This window comes from Cricetulus griseus, chromosome 3, assembly GCF_003668045.3.
Source record: "Cricetulus griseus strain 17A/GY chromosome 3, alternate assembly CriGri-PICRH-1.0, whole genome shotgun sequence".
NCBI lineage: Eukaryota > Metazoa > Chordata > Mammalia > Rodentia > Cricetidae > Cricetulus > Cricetulus griseus.
Window position 1 is genome coordinate 248,519,655 of NC_048596.1, and position 20,331 is coordinate 248,539,985.

General features: G+C 36.4%; 1 protein-coding gene across 1 annotated transcript in view; it reads right to left on the reverse strand.

Moving 5' to 3' along the window:
• The window catches only part of LOC100753747 (prolactin-3D1), a 36,170-nt gene that overhangs the window by 5,597 nt on the left and 10,242 nt on the right, over window positions 1–20,331 (reverse strand). The window lies entirely within an intron of this gene.

A 20,331-nucleotide genomic window follows, 5' to 3' on the forward strand; every position in this document is an offset into this window, starting at 1 on the left:
CCCAAAGGAGCTTCTCAAGTTTGCAAACACATGGAGTTTGACTAACTGTGGGCCTGAGATTCCAAGTGATTATCTATACATATGTGAAATTCCAGAGAATTTATGTTTGTCTTTCATTTTTAAGTATATTACTATTGTAACTAATTTATTTTCCTCGTATGTGCCATTTAAAACTTACATGATGAGATAGTTTATTCAGATTGATTATAGATTCCTGTCTCTGTGCTTGAAGAAACTGCAACATTCATTTGTCTTGTGTTCTCAATATAGCCTTATTTTTCTATAATGTAAATTGAACACTTTGAGATGTATTACTTTTTGTTCTATGGTAGCACTTGAAATGGTAGGTGTTACAGAAGGTTCTTTTTTTAACTTTTATTTTTTTGGGTTTTGGAGACAGGGTTTCTCTGTGTAGCTTTGTAGACCAGGCTGGCCTCAACTCACAAAGATCCTTCAGCCTCTGCCTCCCCAGTGCTGGTATTAAAGGCATGTGCCACTACTGACCAGCTAACTAATAGTTCTTAAATACCACTAACACTGAACCTTCTGTTAATAAAGAGAACACAAAATAACTCTGAGCATTGCCTTGTGTCTGCAACACAAAGAGCACACCATTTGAAAAACTCTGAGCTTTTTCAGCTCTGTACTGACTTGTCCCTAAATGAAGCATTATCAAATATCAGTTCCCCAGAAATAAGGAACAGAGCATACCAAAGATAATATACTATAATAAATATAAGGCTTACTGAGATACTAGACTTAGAGGTTCATGCTGAATGTCTACTTACCAGGTCTTAGTAAAGTTGAAGAGAGCTGCATCTCTGAGATGATCGACAATATGATCTTCAATTTGGGAAGGCTGCTTCACCTAAGGGCTGCCTTCAGTGAACTCAACAGATCCTATTTATACTACTAGATTATATGCAGATACAGGCAGACCTGGAGGCCAATTTTAATTAATGTCTATATTGCCCAACATTCTTCCCTCAGGGAGTATTAGCATCCTCCCTACTCTTACTACAGTTATATGACCATGTGTGTCATGCTGCATTTCCCAACTAGGATCCACAGAGTTCAGTCTTTCTCCAAATCAGCAAGACAATCTCTTCTAATTCATTACTCAGTTTCAGGTAAGCAGGAGAAAGAACCTATTTTTCCCTATTTCAAGGTCTTAACATGTCTACCATGTCTTCTGCAATGTTCCCTAGTGTTTCCAGTAAGGATGAATGCTTTCAATAATCTAATATGTCCCCATAAGTCAATTATTTCAGACTGTTTTAACTAAACACAAATCTCTTTCATTAACCATTAACACTGTAAAGTATGTAGCTCTATATCAACAGGTCTAAACACAAATATTTAGAAGGCATTTTGACAAGTACATCATATCTACTTCTGCAAAGTCTGTTTATAAATGCAGATCATGACATTTGTAAACATCTTGTTTTCCTGTCTTACACTATAATATACTGATTGCTTTATGTGTCTTGAGACTGAAAACAAATCATGTAATTATTGGTTGCAATGGCATCTGCTGTACCATGGTTTCCCTACTTGCCACACTTTGCCAGGGTTGCTAATGGGCTCATCATGTCACTGAATAATAGCAAGTTTAGGCAATTATCCTTAAATATTCTACATAGTGACTGATGGCATCTTGAAAGATATTCCATGTTATAAAAGGTTCTGTAACATAGAAGCCCAAAATTCCCATGTTGTTTGAGCAAAATTTTCAATTTCTTTACCAATTGTTGTAATCATATAATTCTGCTATACAATTAACAACAGTAGCAGCAGCATGAATAAGTTTTGGTATCATGTGCTTCCTATGGAAATTACTAGAGAAGAAACTGACACAAGGATTTCAAATAAGATATATATCTGGGATTTTCTGTTCCATGCCCGAGAGTCCCTTGTACAATTGCATTTTCACTGCTATGTATATTGGTTCAAAATGGTTTACTTTATCAGTAAGACACTTACAACATAGTCCTATTTGAAGGAGCAATTAGAAATGATGGACATTTCTGAAATAATGCAAAATGTCATTGACATTGAGAATCTGTAATAATACGAATAATATTTTAGCAAGCTCTAACTGGAGAATGAAAAAGCACTAGGCTTATCCACTGTAAGAGAGCAAGTTGATTATGTGAGAATATTTGCTGGAAACTACTCTAGCAATCTAGAATCTACCAACATTTTCCTGAATATTGTTTTCTTAACCTTGGGATATTGATTTTCACTGGCCCTCAAAATAGAAAAAAGAATTTGGGGGATACTTAGATACATTAGGTGTCAAATAGGACCACATCCTGCTTGGTTCTGCCACACTCACCGCTCCCTCAAGCCCCATTAAAGGCTGTGACATGCACTAAAATAGTCTGGTCACTACAGGTTGTTTATTGACAAAATCTTTTTACTTAGAGGGCCCAAGAATGACTTTGAAATTTCTATCGTTACATCTCCAGTTACTCACAATATTGTACAATTGTCTATAAATAACCCTGAAGCAACCATACAGTTATCTAAACTTGAATCAAAATAACTCCTTTCTTTTTATATAGTTAATACAAGAAGGATATTATCACAGTATATGTGGTGTTTAGACCTCAAACCAACATTATGACATTTAGCTTCCATAGACATACTTTTTTCCCCATAGCCCATCTAGATTGCTTAAATACTTGGATCATCCATAATTTCTCTTATGATAACTATCATCCTGTGGTTAAGTTATGATTCCTGAGTATTAAATATGAACACTGCTGACACATTATAGTATATTCTTCAGTTTTGTTGCATCTCAGTCAATAGATATTTCCAAAAAGAGATGATAAGTCCCTTTCGTCTGTCTATGCAGTATAGAACTCTGCAGACCAGTGGTGTTTGTATTTCCTATAGCCTGCAGAATATCTCTGCTGTAGAGAGCAAGGACAATATGAGGCTTACAGCTCCAAACCCTCAAGATAGGGCCAGTCACTCAGCATCACAGTCAGACTAACATATGTTCTAAACTATCTCCTAAATAGTTTCAGAAATTGTAGGCTCTCCCCCAGGATTGGGTGGAAGGAGACATTTACACTTTACCCTCCCCCTAGTTCAGTCAGATGGAAAACAATAAAACAAAATTCATTTTGTTTTCACTGGTGTTCTGATGTAAGACTGAAGCTATAAATGTTATATCAGTGCACATTTGAAAAATAAACACACACACACACACACACACACACACACACACACACACACACACACACACACACACTTTGGTTTTGTGGTTCTCTCAGGTGTTTCTATGTCTCTATGTATGTGTGTTTTGGCTATGTGTGTGCAGTTATACTGGCCAGAGAATAGCCATAATGTCATTCTGAAGAACACAGCTGACCTCACTTTAAAAAATTTGCCTTGTTGATGTGAATCTCACTAATTAAGACAAACTAGAAGGGCATACATCCTGAGGTCTTGGTTGTCTTTGTCCCCAGTGCTAGGATTCAAGCTCATGGCACCACACCACATGTTCTTATTTCTGAAGTTCAAACTCAGGACCTGTGCTTATAAGGCAAACACTTCACAGAAAGAGCCCTCCACCCTAGAATTGAGATTTTATATGTAAGGAATGTCAAATTGCTAAATATCATGATTCCAAGAGTTATAGAAAATTCTCTGTGTTTTCTTTTGACAATTTGTAAACAACATAATCTTAACAATTTTGGTGAATGTTTTGCTCAATTGTTTTTTTTTATTTTCAAATCTTCATGGTATAGAAAAGGGTTCTGTATATTTTACTTAGTCTTATGTAGTTATCTTGTGTTTAATTTTTTAAACTTTCCTCATTTGTTTTTGTCAATGGTATATGGATTCATCTTATACTTAATATGGAGTTCTATGAAGTCAAGCATCTGTTGTTCAGCCATTTTCACAGCAATTCAATCCTTCCATTTTGGTAAGAACTTTTTATTAAAGAAGAATAAAAGCTTTTTGAAACAAAATATCCTAAGAGGATGTGAAAATTTTCATTCTTTTGGGAACCTCATTCGGCTGAGGTAGAAAATAGTTCCACAGCTTCAGGAAGATTCTGAAATTTATGACATTCAGTTGACTTCTGTGTGGCAGAATATATACCATATAAAGATTACAGGGAGACTTTCAAGACAAGGTGAGCTGAACAAAACACTCTCAGACGAGCTGTGCTTGATGCAGGAGACAGAGAAGTAAATGGATAAACAGACCCAGCAGATTGAAAATCAGTTACACAACCTTTGAGGTACTGGTATAGTATCTATTTTGCTCTAGTTTTATAGTTCTCCTGAGTGTTCATCCATCCTGGTGTGAGTTTGGGGAGATCTAATTCTCCTTCTGTAATGCCTCCTCCGGTCAGTATCCTTTCACTTATACTAGTGCATATAAGCACAATGAGATCACTGGTTTGTCAAATATGGAATTTTATGCTACCTGACTTTATTCTACCATCATTCCTATATCTGCTGTGAGTGAATGTGTGTTCATGTCTCATTGAGAGGATTAGTGTCATACAATACTATCTCATATCTGTGACTTAGATTAAACAGTGCTGCTGCCTTTGTCTGCTGAGGATAATATATTCAAAATATTAAATTGCTAGAATGTGTGTGTATTGAATGCATGTGATATTCCTGTGTGTCTCTGTATGTGTCTCTCTATGTCTTTGTCTCTTTGTGTGTGTGTGTTTGTGAGGTTTGATCAGATGTGAACACAAGTTGTTCCTGGTACATTATAGTTGTGACAAGGTCTCACAAAAACCTGTGTCATCTCTTTTCTGGTTTGATGTTCACACCACATACATGAGTCATGGGGTATGGATAAATCAAACCAGTGCTGACTTGGATTATTGATTCTTTTTTTCTATTTTTATTTAAGTTAGCAACTAGTTTGTTTTACTAATGAAGTCCTACAACTTTCTGAGCTGTTACTCGGGGTAGTGTCTTATGGAGGAAGGAATGTGAGTTTTCTATCAGGATGGAGGCTTTCAAAGACAACCAATGCTCAGGTAGATGATCCTATCCCCATGTTACCTACTGTACATAGTAGACTCCATGGGATCAAATCAGAAGACACAAAGTTGAAGGGAACAAATGAGGGAGCAGATGGGGGAAGAATTGGAAGGGAAGTGATAGGATGTGGATTTGCTGGGAGCACATTAAATACATGAAAGTAATTACTAAGCCTTACAAACTATCTGTTTTCATGACTGTTATTTCAGCTTTCATATAGAATTGTAAAACTGCTACAGCAGTTTCTTTTTACCTGAGTTTGGAACAAGTAAAAATAAATTTATTTTCCTTGATTAAATCTGGGAGGAATTACTTATATTCACTTTCTTAATGTAGATAAAAATATACTTGTAATTGAAGTTTATAACCACAAAATAAATAAAATGAATGATTGCTATATAGCAACAACTCTTTTTTCTTGTTTATAGTCATAACAAAAATTCATTTTAATAAAAAAGAAATTCTTAAAAATGGGATCTGAAATACATGACATATAACCATATATAATAATCTCCACAGATTGGGTTTCCCTATTAAATTTTCAAATATTTCATTTTTCTACAAAAAAAACATTGAGTTGACCTGATCCTTCATTTTATAAATTGTGAAATGAACTTTTCCTTCATTCTTCTCTCGTAGGATATGTCTTGACTACAGCCTTCCTTTCTTGCACATCACCACAGCTGTCTTGGCTCCATATTGGTTCTAATCATGTCATGTCTAGAGAAAAGGAAATATTCCCCACTCCCCTCTAGAGTTAAACCTGTGTTAGGTAAATTCTTACATTAGATACTCCCATAATTCCCCAAGAATACAGAGAAAGCCAACTATTCACAGAGCTGCAGCACATACCTTTCCAGTCTGACCCCTGGATGTTCATGGTGATGATTATTCCTGGGAACACACTTCACCAAAGAAGTCTTGAGAGAACACAGCTTTCTCAACTGCAGATATTGGCTTTATAACCCTTTGACTTCTTTATGAATATATATAATCAGGTACCCTATTCATCTATTTCCATCATAAAGATTGCCCCCATAATTTTAAACATCAAGTGGCATTTTATTTCTTATTCATATGCAGGAAGACATATTGGCCAGAAATAAAGGATTTTGATTAATTACAGCAAAAGGAATGAGGTGAGACACTGGGGTAGTTTAAGGTAGAGAAGCTATAAAACTTACAGAAGGTGATTCCTTTAAAATTCACCCTAATTTCATCATAGAATGTGAAACATGAATCATGGCTTTTGACTTACAAAATAGGTTTGAACAATGTTGATTTTAATGTTTCTCATTGAAAACTATTGGGTGAATTAAAATCTTCCAAATGTATGTGCTAAACACCAAGGAGTGTAGACTTAAAATTGAAAGGGCAGGATTTTCTGTTTCCTCTAACACCCTGATCCCCTTTAAATTGCCTTTGCTATCTCATAAATGGTTTTGTCCTTTTAAAAGTGGCATGTATGGTAGTTGTAACATTTGGTTATAACACATAGTTTCATATGTTTTTTACTTGATTTTTGTATGTGAAGGTTTATTTTCACCCTTAAGATATATAGTAAAAAAAACAGTGGTTTGGAGAAAATAAATGCTAAGATAGTAGACACTCTTTTATAATGAGATTAGATGTGGGGAGTATTTTTGTTTGATGAATAATAGAAAAACATGTGAAGACAAAAACTGCCAGTTACAATGCATCTATGTGTTCTCACGTCTAAGGAAAACCAGATATCACCCATCCTTCACCCACTTGTGGGGTTGTAAATTGCAGACTGATCCTTTATTCTGTGTCTACTCTGCATTTATGTGTGAGTACATACCATGCTTTTCTCTCTGGTTCTGGGTTACATCACTCTGGATGGTTTCTACTAGTTCCATCCATTTGCTTGCAAATTTCAAGATTCCTCTGGTGTGTTTTATATTCCCATTGAGTAATCCCATTGTGTTTAAGTATCACATTTTATTTATCCATTCTTTGGTTGGGAGGCATCTGTGTTGCTTCCAGGTTCTGCCTATTACAAATAATTCTACTATGAACATATTTGAACAAATGTCCTTGTTGTATGAATGTACATCCCTTGGATATATGCCTAAGATTGGAATTGCTAGATCTTGAGATACACTGACCCCATTTTTGTGAAAAACAACCATACTGATTTCCAAAGTGGCTATACAAATTTGCACTCCCATCAGCAATGTCAGAGTGTTCCCCTTTTTACAATCCTCTCCAGCAGAACTATCATTGGTGTTTTTTATTTTAGCCATTCTGACAGGAGAAAGATGATATCTCACAGTTGCTTTGATTTGCATTTCCCTGATGACTAAGGATATTTTATTCCTCTGTCTCATATCTTATTTTTTATTTAAATTAGAAACAAGCTTCTTTTACATGTAAATCTCAGTTCCCTCTCCCTACTCTCCTCTCCTGCCTCCCAGGGACCCCCCTATCCCAACACCTTTCTGCTGCCTTGGGAGGGAAAGGACTTCCTTGGGGGATCTTCAAAGTCTGCCATATCATTTGGAGCAGGGCATAGACCCTCCCCAGTGTCTAGGTTGCAAGAGAATCACTCTATGAGGAGAGGACTCCCGAACTTCATTTGTGTACTAGGGGTTAATACTGATCCACTACCAGTGGCCCTGCAGATTGTCCAGACCTCCAAACTGACTTCTTCCATCAGGGGTGTTGGAACAGTCCTATGCTGGTTTCCCAGCAATCAGGCTGGGGTCCATGGGCAACCCCTTGTTCATGTCAGCAGTATCTGTGTATTTCTCCACCCTGGTCTTGACCCCTATGCTCATCATTCCTTCCTCTCTGCAGCTGGATTCCAGAGTTCAGCTCAGTGTTTAGCTGTAAGTGATGACTAAAGATATTGAGCAATTTCTTAAGTGCCTTTCAACCATTTTAGATTCCTCTATTGAGAATTCTCTATTTAGTTCTGTACTCCTCTTTTGTATTATTTTTATTCTTTAAGTACTACTCATATTACACACCCATCCCCCCATTCCCTCACCCTCCCATTCTTCCATGTTCCCCACCAAGCCCACAACCCATCCCCCAACTCCTCCCCAGGAATAGTGAGGCCCTCCTCAGGGAACTTTCAAAGTCCATCAGATCATGTGGGGGAAGGCCTGGGCCCTCCTTGCTGTATCTGGGCTGCAATAGTATCCCTCCATAGAGAATGGGCTCCCTAAGTCCATTTGTGTTCTAGGGATAAAGACTGGCTCCACTGTCAGAGTTCCCATAGATGGCACTGGCCTCCTAGCTGGCACCCACATTCAGACGTCTTGGTTCAGTCCAATGCTGTTTCCCCAGCTTTATGACTAAGGACTACATGCTCTCTAGGTGAGGTCAACTTTTCTGCGGATTTCTTCAGCACCATCTTGGCTCCTTTGCTCATCCCTCATTCCTCCTCCCTTTGCTCATCCCTCATCCCTCCTCCCTTTCCACAATTGGATTCCAGGAGTACAGTTCAGTGCTTACCTGTGGGTGCCTGTTTCTGCTTTGAACAGCTACTGGATGAAGGCTCTAGAAACGGTAACCAAGATAGACATCAATCTCATTATAGGTGAAGAGGATCAATGGCATCTTCTCCACCACTTCCTGGATTCTTAGGGTCATCCCTATGGATCCCCTAACATTTCCCCTGTGACAGAGCTCTCTCCAAACCTGTACTATCTCCCTCTATCAAGGCATCTCCTTTCTTGCCCTTCTCTATTCCTCTTCTGTCTCAGTTCTCTTGTTCTCCTCCCCCTTCCCTTCTTCCTTTCCTACCCCCTTCCTCTCCCACCCCTGTGCTCCCACTTTGCTCAGAGTTTTTGTCCTCCTCCACTTCTTCCATGGACTATGCAATCTTCTGGAGTCCTCCTTGTTTCCTAGCTCCTCTGGCAGTGTGGATTGCAGACTGGAAATACTTTACTCTATGTCTAAAAATCATACATGAGTGAGTACATACCATGTTTATCTTTTTCTGACTGAGTAACCACAATCAGGGCAGTTTCCTCTAGTTCCATCCATTTACCTGCAAATTTCAAGATTCCATTGTTTTTTTTTTTTTTTCTGCTGAGTAGTACTCCATTGTGTAAATTTACCACATTTTCTCTAGCCATTCTTCATTTGAGGGGCACCTAGGTTGATTCCATGTTCTGGCTATTACAAATAATGCTACTATGAACATAGTTGAACATATGTCCTTATTGTATGAATGTGCATTCTTTGTGTACCCCGGTTTTTAATTGGATTATTTGGTGTTTTGGTGACTACCTTCTTGAGTTCCTTGTATATTTTTTAAATCAATCCCGTCAGATGTGGGGTTGGTGCCCACATGCCATTAAACTTTAAAACAGTGCAGAAGTGTGAGGTACAAACATGTAACTCTCTTCTATCATGCTCCCCTAAAGTTTCTACTCAAATTCTTATTGGGCATCCCCCATGTGTTCTTTTTACACTTGTCTATCAAGAGTATATTTATTTGCTAGGGCAAATTCATCTCATTCAAATTACATAATACATTCCTCTTGTCAACTTGTGGCTCAAAGAAGAGCAAGATGATCTGTGCCTAAACTTTTCTTTTTACCTTTGTGCCATTGAATATACAATCATTTAATGTTCTTAAAATAGGATGGTAGATTATTAGAAATGGAAAAAATGTCCCATATAATGAAATAAACTTTAGGACTCTTTTTGTATTTTCTCTTTCTGGTTATCAAAATTGGTTTAACAATTATTTTCAAATGTAGTTCATGGTCATGCTGACATAATAAAACATATCTTAACTATGTCAGATTAATTGAATAACATATCCTCAAAAGTCAATAATAACTACTGAGCTTCCAAATTTATAGGTCACTCCAGAGAGCTGTTATTGGCCACTTAACTAATACATATTTCCTTATATGGTTTCTCAGCCACTTTGTCAAGTTTTGGGTTCACACTGATGAGGAAACAAGTCAAGCACATGATTGCATTGAATGTAATTTCTAACTAGAAGAGACATATAACACAAACAGGATACAAGAACACTGTGAAATAGATGAGCGGATTCTGGGGGAGTGTAAACTTCAAGGCAAAGCTCATTTTTTGTGTTACATCAGACTATGTATGTTTTCTGGTATCACAGATCAAGCTTTTGCTCTGTCCTTCATTGTTTAAATCCCTACTACATGATTTCAAAATGTCTCTTTTAAGCACAAGCTTAGCTTCAGGTGTGTACTTAAGGTTGATCTGAACAAGATTGTCCCAACTATGCAAACTGTCCAGTTAAATAAACGATTTGTATGGATAATTGTTCACCAAACTCCTGAAACTTTACTATGTATTGCCTATATTGTTTAAAACTGTTTCCAGAGCATAGAAACTAAATCTCACTTTATTCATCAAGTCTTACCAATACTCAGCAATATGTAACTTAAATTATAACATACACATTGCTCCTATTGTATTATAATTTATAATTCATACACAGTTTTGAGTTAAGAGCAAGATACATTGAAAATAGACATGGCTATTTTAGCAAGAACACTCATTTTTAAAGCCTAGTGTTCAATATGCTCTATATACATAAGTAAATATTTGAACTTTTGTGTAGTCATCACACAGATAGTATTTTATGTATAATTTTATTCTAAGCCTTTGTAATTACAGAAGCAGCTGGGAATAAAATTATGTCTCTATATGCATGCATAAGAGTTAGTGAGGTCAGTGACTAATCATGATTAGACCTTTTATTATCTGATTGTCAATTTGTCAAATAATAAATTTTTGAATCAAAATTTCACATTAGGATCTTTTCTTGAATAAAATAAATCCTGAGACACTCTGAAAGGAAAATAATTATGTAAACAATGAAGAAAACTCACTGTAGTGATAGTGATACATCCTCATATTTACAGATTATTACAGAAGAAGTGACAAGTACTCAAATGTAAAAGCAACAAAAATCACAGCCATTCAGAGAGGGATAAATATTCAAGTGTTACAGAGTAATTTTAAGCACCCCAAGACTTTACAGACCAAGAATGGTTCTAGAGTGTCAACTCCTTTCTCTGATCATAGTTTTTCTCTAATATTCATATTCCTTTATTTGGGACAGACCCTAGTCCTATCTTTACACAAGAAATCTCTGACCTATTTGGTATCATGTTTCCTAGGAAAGAGTCATATGAAAGTAAGAAATTTGATTAATAATGTGAAGATATTAAGCTTTTATCATCCGAGAACCAGAACAACAAGGGAGAAACACCTAAATTATACCTGGGAATAAGCCTAACATTGCAAAGGAAAGATCTATTGCTGTATCATTAAAATATTTACTGAAGGCAAAAGTAAAGAACACTCTATATCATGACTGCCATATTTTGTCATGTGAAAATGGGTACAAAGAAAAACCAAAACCAAAATAAAAACAAAATACAGAACACACTGGAGATTAAGTGCCCTTCACCTCAAAATTCCAGTTATGTTCTTCAGGAATAAAGAAGAAATAGAACTATCTGAGAAAAGGAAGAAGACCTGAGAAATTAGAGAGACATACAGCAGTGTATATTGGGAGAGGAATGAGTTTTATACAATAATAAATATTACAAAATGTAATGAAGCATATTATCAAATAAAATATCTGAAAATCAATAAAAAGGGCTCTAAGATTATATTTGATACCATAAGCTAAGAAATAAAAAGTCCAGTGACAGGAATGGTGATTCTTTTGTAGTTGTCGTTCAATCAAATACCATACGCTCCCAATACTAAATGCTAGTGAAAATATTCTTGATATTTTCCAAAACTTAATGGTAAGATCTTATTGGTGAGGACACTAATATTTAAGTCATAGATCATGGAGAAATTAAAATGATAAAGATCCAGAAGCTGTATCACTACTGCATAAATTCTATAGTGCTAGATCATGCTATGAACAGCATCAGTGAAGAAATGTTGTTACCAATCTGACCCGGTCATGAAACATGCAAGCTGCAATAATGACTGGCTGGCAAGACATAACCCCTGGTGCAATAGTGGCAGAAACATCATGGGAGTAAGCAGCTACGTTCTGATTGGTTTTAGAGAACACTCTGCAAGAGGAAGCCTGTTCCTGGCACTATCACTGGACTAAGAACATATAATTAGAGAGTTCATTGACCATAGTTGAGTACTTTTACTTATTCTCCTCCTAATGGACATAGTATTAAATAGACTCTTAATAACTTATCATTATATTCCTAGATAAGTGCACCTCTCAGCTGTCATCTGAGAAACTTCTTTTGCAGCAGATGTTGATTAATAATAGATCTTCATTTGACCAAACTAAACAATATAAAGGACTGCAGAATGCCTCCTTCCAAACAATACTCAAGGATCCCTGAGTCTCATTTAAACTCATGGTACTTGTGACAGTATGCATAAGACTTTTATTTGCCCAAGCTAGACAAAATCTGGGGACTTTGATGGGAAGTTGCAGCCCTATCCAAAGACCATTTTCAATGATATCTGCTGAGACAGAGAGACAGAAAGTGACAGAGACAGACAGTGGCAGAGAGAGACAAACAGACAGACAAAGACAAAGAGACAGAGACAGAGACACACAGAGAGATTTCTCTAAAAGTTCAGACCATGGGAAGATGAACATGATTAAATAAAATCCATACAACCAACAGTATTTTGACAGCACAAACATTGGTCTTTATAAATTTGACACAGCGACAAAAGCACAAAAGGAAACAAAGGTGGGTAAGGAGGATGTAGAGTAGATCTTGGGAGAATTGGGGAGATAGAGGAATATAATCAAAACATGTTGTACAAATTTCTCAAACAACAAATAAAATATTTTTTAAGTATAAGTGGGAAGATTAGCAAAGACAGAGATCATTATGATGGGGTAAAGAGGTTAACAGAGTCATTGTAATCAAAACACAAAATGTTAAGATGAAACACATTATTACTATTTTAAATATATTCTAATAAATATTTTAAAGGGGTGTATTTGGTAAACTCATAAAATTTTCGAAGTATACCCTAATTCATGACTACATCCTCAAATCAAAATTGTCTACACTACAGACAACTGTGGATGGATAAATACAGAGGTGTGAAGATGAACAAGCTTGAACTCATCTTGAATGTAGATAATGATCCCTTTTTCAAAGGGTACACTATGGACAGTTCTGTGCTAAGCGTAAGAATGTTGCATGGTGGTGTTCAGTGCGACATCTGCATTATAAACTTTTGAAAACTTTTCTCTAAGATTGGGAAATATTAGGCAATCATTTGTTTCCCCAGACATTTATGTGTGGGGAAGAGGTTGTTCATGTAACTCCAGGCCATTTTGAAAAACATCCATTGAAGTCAACCAGCTCCTTTACACAGGGCTAACCAAAAGCCAAAAGTTGATAACTGACTGAGTCATGGATGACCTACATCTAGCGTGGTTGGTGAAGCATTGGCAAAGTATCTGCTACAGCAAACATCTCATGAAAAAAAATTATCAAAGGCTATGAAAAGTAGGTATTGACATCTATTATACTCTAACTAAGTTTATTGTTTCACAGCAGTTGTTCTCAACCTGTGGGTCATGACTCTTTTGGGGAAGTCAAGTGATTCTTTTACTAGAGTCAACTAAGACCATTGAAAAACACAGATATTTACATAAAGATTCCTAATAGTACCAAATTGATAGTTATTTAGTATCAATAAAAATAATTTTATGGCTGGAGGGATCACCACAACATAAGGGACTGTATTAGGACAGCATTAGGAAGGTTGAGAACCACTACTCTAGAGGAAAACATTGAAATGAGATTGGGACCTGTTCAAATGCATTGAACAATAATCAGGATTTTGTTTAGCATCCACATAGATGAAAATTTCAGATGAAATTCTACACTTTCATGAAGTAGGCAACACTAGGCAATGGGTTAGCATGCTGACCCTCTCCAAAGGTACCATTATATAAAGGTAACCTCCATTTGTCTCAATAATTTAGCAATGCATCAGAATACTGGCAGATTACCAGCTAAAGACAGCTATCAATAGAGTGAGCAAGATTTTTACATAGGCAAGGGGAGAAAGCATTCCTAACAGTTCTAGGTTTATTGATAAAATTCCACCGCCTGGCATGTGTTACCTTACTGTTGGAAACCAGCTGACCGGTTTGAACAGGCCTGATAGGGAGAGTGAGGATTGAGAAAAGAAATACCCAAGAGACAGAAGATAGAATCAGAAAGGCTCTCAATAAATAATGCAGCAGTCCTAAGTTTTATTTAAGATAGCACTTTTATACCCAAAGCAAAAGTGAAGGGCAAAATACTTCCTTACCATTATACAAGGAAAAAACAAGTATAACTACTTCCTTAATTCTCAAAGCATCCAGTAATCATGTCCTTTGCTAAATATTGTGCCATTTGACCATTAGCAGTGAAACATTTAGTAACCATGTCTTAGAGCATACATCCTGTTATCTGGCCTTGAGGATCAAGAACAGGTTTGAAATCTCTGACCTTAAATCAAGATGGATGGAGTCAAATATGTAGAGTCCCAATTTTTGCTATGACTTAGTAGACAGCAAAGTTTCTAAATTTTCTTATACCCTTCAGGCTGTTGAGATTACAATTGGACAGTTGTTGAAAGGAACTGACTAGAACTAGTTTCTGAAAGACATTTCATTATTTTATTCCATGATATGGAAAAACCAGGCTAGGGTTGCACTGGAATCTTCTTCCATTCTACTTGTTTCACAGATCCAAAGACACTAAAGAGTGGCTTGGGGAGAACTGACACCAATGAGAGAATTCAGTTAAATTCTAATACTAGGAGGAGGCACAGCAAGGAGTGTCCACCACAACAATTGTGACACGGCAGCTCTAAAAACATAAACAACAAAACAAAAATAAAAAACTTGGTGGATACTATGACATATGGGCTCAATATTGAGTACAAAAGCATATAAATATATTACCCCCTTTTTTTTGTTTTTCGAGACAGGGTTTCTCTGTGTAGCTTTGGAGCCTATCCTGGCACTTGCTCTGGAGACTAGGCTGGCCTCAAACTCACAGAGATCTACCTGCCTCTGCCTCCTGGGTGCTGGGATTAAAGGCATGTACCACCAACGCCTGGCCATATATTACCCTTTTAAAGAGGCCTGCAATTTATAAACTTTACTGAAGAATAAAGATATGATAGCATACAAAATTTGCACCTGGTCTGATTATTTCCATCAGTGATCATGCAGTCACCTTGACTTTGAAGAGCTCTATATTGACTTGGACACCAGCTATGTCCTACAAATAGCAGACACACAGGGATCCAATGATTCTGTGATAACATTACTAACATTTCCAAAAGAGTAGAGTCATTGGAAAATTTCCCATGGTTTTAAAATTTATTTTCTTCCTGCCACAAGTGGCCTTGTAGCTATCTGTTAGATGATATATGAGGTAAGAAGTATAAAGAGATCAGGACTCCAGCACAGCAGACTTCTCCAGTGGCCCACATACTGTGTTGGAACTTTTTTGAGATTCTGCTCTCATTGAGTCAACATTACTTCTGTAAGTAAGCTCTCATGCATGCTCTGAGGTAAACTGATCAGTCTGTGGGATCTTTGGGGGTGGGAGATGGGATTTTTTTGTTTTAGTATTATCTTGGACCTCTTGTATTAACAGACATCTATATTTGTTCAAGTTACACAGGACCAGGCTTATGAGAAATTTTACCCTCTAGAAAGAATCTTCACAGGGTTATGCAGATACTGTTTACAAGAGAGAGGTTTATAAACATGGAGAACCCTTCTATATATGTCAAGAGCAATAATTAATTAGTATTCCTCATCTTACTTGAAGTGATGGAAGAAATGGAACAGTTAAAAACAGATGTAACATTTTGTAATCTCTGTGCTGGGGTACCAAGTGAGACTGGACTTAAGTCTGGCTGAGCAGCCAGCATTGTCTACTTAGGGAGTTCCAGGAGAGAGAGAGCTTTCATCACAGCAATTATAAACTAGAAGTGTGGCTGATATTTAATAATAATATCTCAAGTTGTTCTCTAGCATATATATATATACTTTTACACATGTGAATTCACTTATAAATGCCCATACATTCTAAGCATACAAGAGAAAAGACAATAGAATGGTTAGAAAACAAGAATTTTGCTTAAAAATCTCAATGGCATGACAATTTCTGAAAAAAATAAATATAGTTCAAAGGTTTATTTTGCTGAGATTCAGAATGGTAATTTACCGAGAACACAAGAGTCAGTGTGTTCAAATTGTCACAACTCAGAAAAAGAAAGAAATACTTTCTTATTTCTTGCATCTTATACATAAGTTTGATGACTTGATTTAACCTTCAAAACTTTCAGTGCTGGAGCCTTGAATAGACAGTGATAGCAGATGCATTTCTTACACTTTTGACTAACCAGGTGTTATGGAGTTATTTGAATGTCATCAATATATTTATTGACAGTTGTTGGTAGTAAAGTTCTGTAGGTGGCCAGCATAGAAAAACAGAATTAATGAGCTGAATGAATTTCACGAAATAGAGAACAAAAGTATTGTCTCCTTCACTTTATGTTAGATTATGAAAATTCTTCAGAAGCCTTTAGAAAAATTGCATAGGGTAAAATGCTTAGCTCCACTTACTTGTGATCATTTGAGTTTAGGTATTCTTTTTTGTTGTTTGTTTTGTTTTTGAGAAAGGGTTTCTCTTCAAAACAGCCCTGGTTGTCCTGTACCTAACTATGTAGACCAGGCTGGCCTCAAACTCACAGAGATCTGCCTGCCTCTGCCTCCTGAGTGCTGGGATTAAAGATGTGTGCCACTACCACCCTGAGGGTTTCGGTATTTTTTAGTCATCATTCTTTAACATTGACCTGCTATATCTTGAGCACATGTTCAGTGCATTGTGAAAATCTGTGTAGAATGTAGATTACTGAAAATCACATTTTTTAATTTAACGAAATATTTGTGGGTAATGTAAAATATGTAAAATGTGATATAATTTTGTTTCTATATCTAGTTTCTCTTTGTTGAGAGGGTGACTGTTGCTATGTTATAGATTCATCACTGTATATTTATTGATTCAGAAAACTAAAGAGGAATCAGCAGTGGTCATTCTCAAAAATATAAATATAGTATTTCTACAGAGCAAGAAATTTAGCAAAATGAAGATTACTAGGGCTTCTGTGCTCATGTGATCAAAGATAAAGTTCCATTGGGGTAGAAAGTCCATAGTGTTTGCATTCTGGCTCTCAGTATGCATTTACAGAGCTCAGCAATAAAAAAAATAATGTAACTTTTTAGACTCTTTCATCAGTAGAGTTTGATAATATTACATAGGCCCATTGTACTCACATGTTATTGTAAATTTCAACTTCATAACAGCCTGAGTCTTTGGTAAAATAATACTGCAAGATTTCATTGTAAGTTAGAAAATCCAGGATACAGTATGCTTTCATGACTGAATTCTCATCACTCTTATTGTTAAACACCAAAAAATATAAATCATGTGTTTACTATTATCAGACATGAAGATACAAAAAACAGATGAAGTGTGTTGTCCTTGTCAAAATGCAAACACTCTATGTAGAGCTAGAAACAAAGGGTTGGAAAATAAGACCATTGAAGATCAGCATAAATTCCCCAAATTAAATCATCAGTGGTGAATTATTTGAAAATGCTCACTTAGAATTAACTTGGGGTCAAGTGTTAAAAAATAACTAGGAAACAAACATGGGACTGATCCAAACACCATGAATGTGGGTCTCAATGAGGAGGCACCATGAATGTGGGTCTCAGTGAGGAGGCCTCGGAAATCTAGGGGGCCTCTTGCAGTAGATCTGTAGTTATCACTAGCATAGGAATGGACTTTGGGAGCCCATTCTTTACATAGAAGGATACTCCCTGTGCCTAGACACACGGGGGAGGGCCTACACCCTATCCCAAAGGTTATGACAGACTGAGAAGACCCCCCCTATTAAAGGCCTCATCCTCCCTTGGGAACGGAAATGGTAAGGGATAGGAAGGTTGTTGGGGTGGGGCAGGGGAGGAGGGTAGGGAAAGAGAACTGGGATTGACACGTAAAACAATCTTATTTCTAATTTAAATAAAAAATGGAGAAAACAACAACAACAACAACTTCAGTCTTGCTTCTAACAGCCAACCAAAACTTTTGCCACATCAACTTCTCCAAATGTATGTCAGGGTAAATGTAGCAATATTTACATATTTTTTAAAATGTATAATGTGGTTGTTCCTTAATACAGCAGAATAGAATAGAACTGTATCATGGAGAATCGGCTGAGTTATTAAGGTGTTTTTATAATAGTGTTGATAATCTCAGAATTTTGGATCTCACAAGAGCTTCTGTTTCTGTGTAGCAGGGCCTCTCCTGATGATGTTGGGGTGAAGCCTCCTCCTGTGGCAGAAGGTGGCCCTGCAACCATGCATGCCTGTGGATTTGGCAATGATGAGATGTTCCTCAAAGATCAGTTTAATGATGCCATCATATTGTCTAAGGACACCAGTGAGCTTGCTACTGAACTTTAAAGGCTTTTTGAAAGTACCTCACTGGTCCCAGACATCTTTCAATAATAGATATCCCTGACATCCATGGTAGTATATTATAGTTTAACAGAAATCTTCATGTGCTAAATTTCAGGTACTACAACTTCATATGTGAAAGCCAGCATCAGTCTCCAATAAGCAGAGTGAAGGAGGGTTTCATGGTTTCTTAAATAGTTACAAGCAAATGACTTCAAAAAACACACTTTAAAAACAATCTAGAATACCCACTTCCAGATCTTGCTTGTAGGAGGCCAATTCTAATGCCATCCTCACTAAGGAACTGCATTTAATTAATGGAGACATGCACAGCTGTGAAAAATGTGGCTCCCCAAAGATTTCTCTCTTCCCGAAAACTATAAGTTATGTAATAAAGAACAGTCAAGATCAAGGAAGGAAAAGGCTTTGTTGCTCTAATAAGCATTCCTAAAGTGTGTCTTTACATTTGTATCAAGTATGAATTCATGCTAGTTTTTACTTATGTATTTTTCTTTCATTTCTCCTATTTTAGAGTGCCAAGGACTTTTTGTCAGATGTGTTCCTTAATATTGTATATACTTCCTCTAGGTCCAGATTTTTTTTCTCACAAATAGGCTGTGAGCCAATGATTGCACTATCATTCAGCATAGATTAGAAACGACCACTAGTCAAATTTCCAATTGTATACCTCCAAAAGAAAGGAAAGGCCAGCCCAGAATAGGAGAACAAGAGTAGGACCATGTAGGGAATCTCTGATTTGTAATGAATGCAGAGAAATCTTGAAGTTTTCTATAAATTTATCTTACTGCTATCATATATTGAATATTATTTATATAATATATAACATATTAAATACTAGGTATAGAGAGAGAGAAAGAGAGAGAGAGAAAGAGAGAGAGACATATGCACAAGGTGAAGAGCGCTGCTGTCCTAATTGTGCTTGTAAAGAGCCATTCTCCTTTGATGCTTTTCTTGAGTCCACTGACAATACTCAATTTGATGAGAATTTCATTGCTTTGTGTTGCATTTCATGGATTGAAAATAGCTAGCCAAAACTGAAACCATGTCAGTTATTGGATGGATTAACTTTTCTGAAGACCCTGATGCTAGGTATCAGCATGTATGTATGTATGTATGTATGTATGTATGTATGTATGTATGTATGTATTCTTTAAATAGGGTTTATTCAATAAGAGGACTGATTTAGAAGTAGGCATGGTTTCTGTGATTTACTCTGTGTATCTTCTTATTGTGTCTAGAAGAAATTGTTTCTTAGAGTAGTCAAAAATATCTAGCTCATGATCCTTCTTTTATCTTTTCAACATTGGTCACTTAGTTTGAAAATGGAGCACAAAGTTTCATTCCTAATCAAGAAACTGTTCGCAATTGATACCTGCTGCTAAAGGAAAAAATCTGTTTTCTCTGAAGGAATGTCCCCGGGTATATCAACCACACCAGAGGACAGGCCCCATAGCCAGAAGTAGTTGACCAAGAAAAATCTGACTCCATGTTATTGAGTTTGGGTCCTAAGTTGGAATTCTGTTTTCTTTTGATTTTTTTCATCTTATTTTTGCTTTTAGTTTTTTTTTTTTTTTTCAAAGAGACAGAGCAAATCAGAATGAGAACATAAAGGTAAGTGGATATGGAGGTGGGGTGTAATTTACAACTATTTGTGAGAGTGCAAATAATTTGATCAAACTATGTTGTATGATTAAATTAGTAAAAACTGGAAAAACAAGTGAGAGTACTTTATCTCTGCTTGCTGGTTGTATTTTA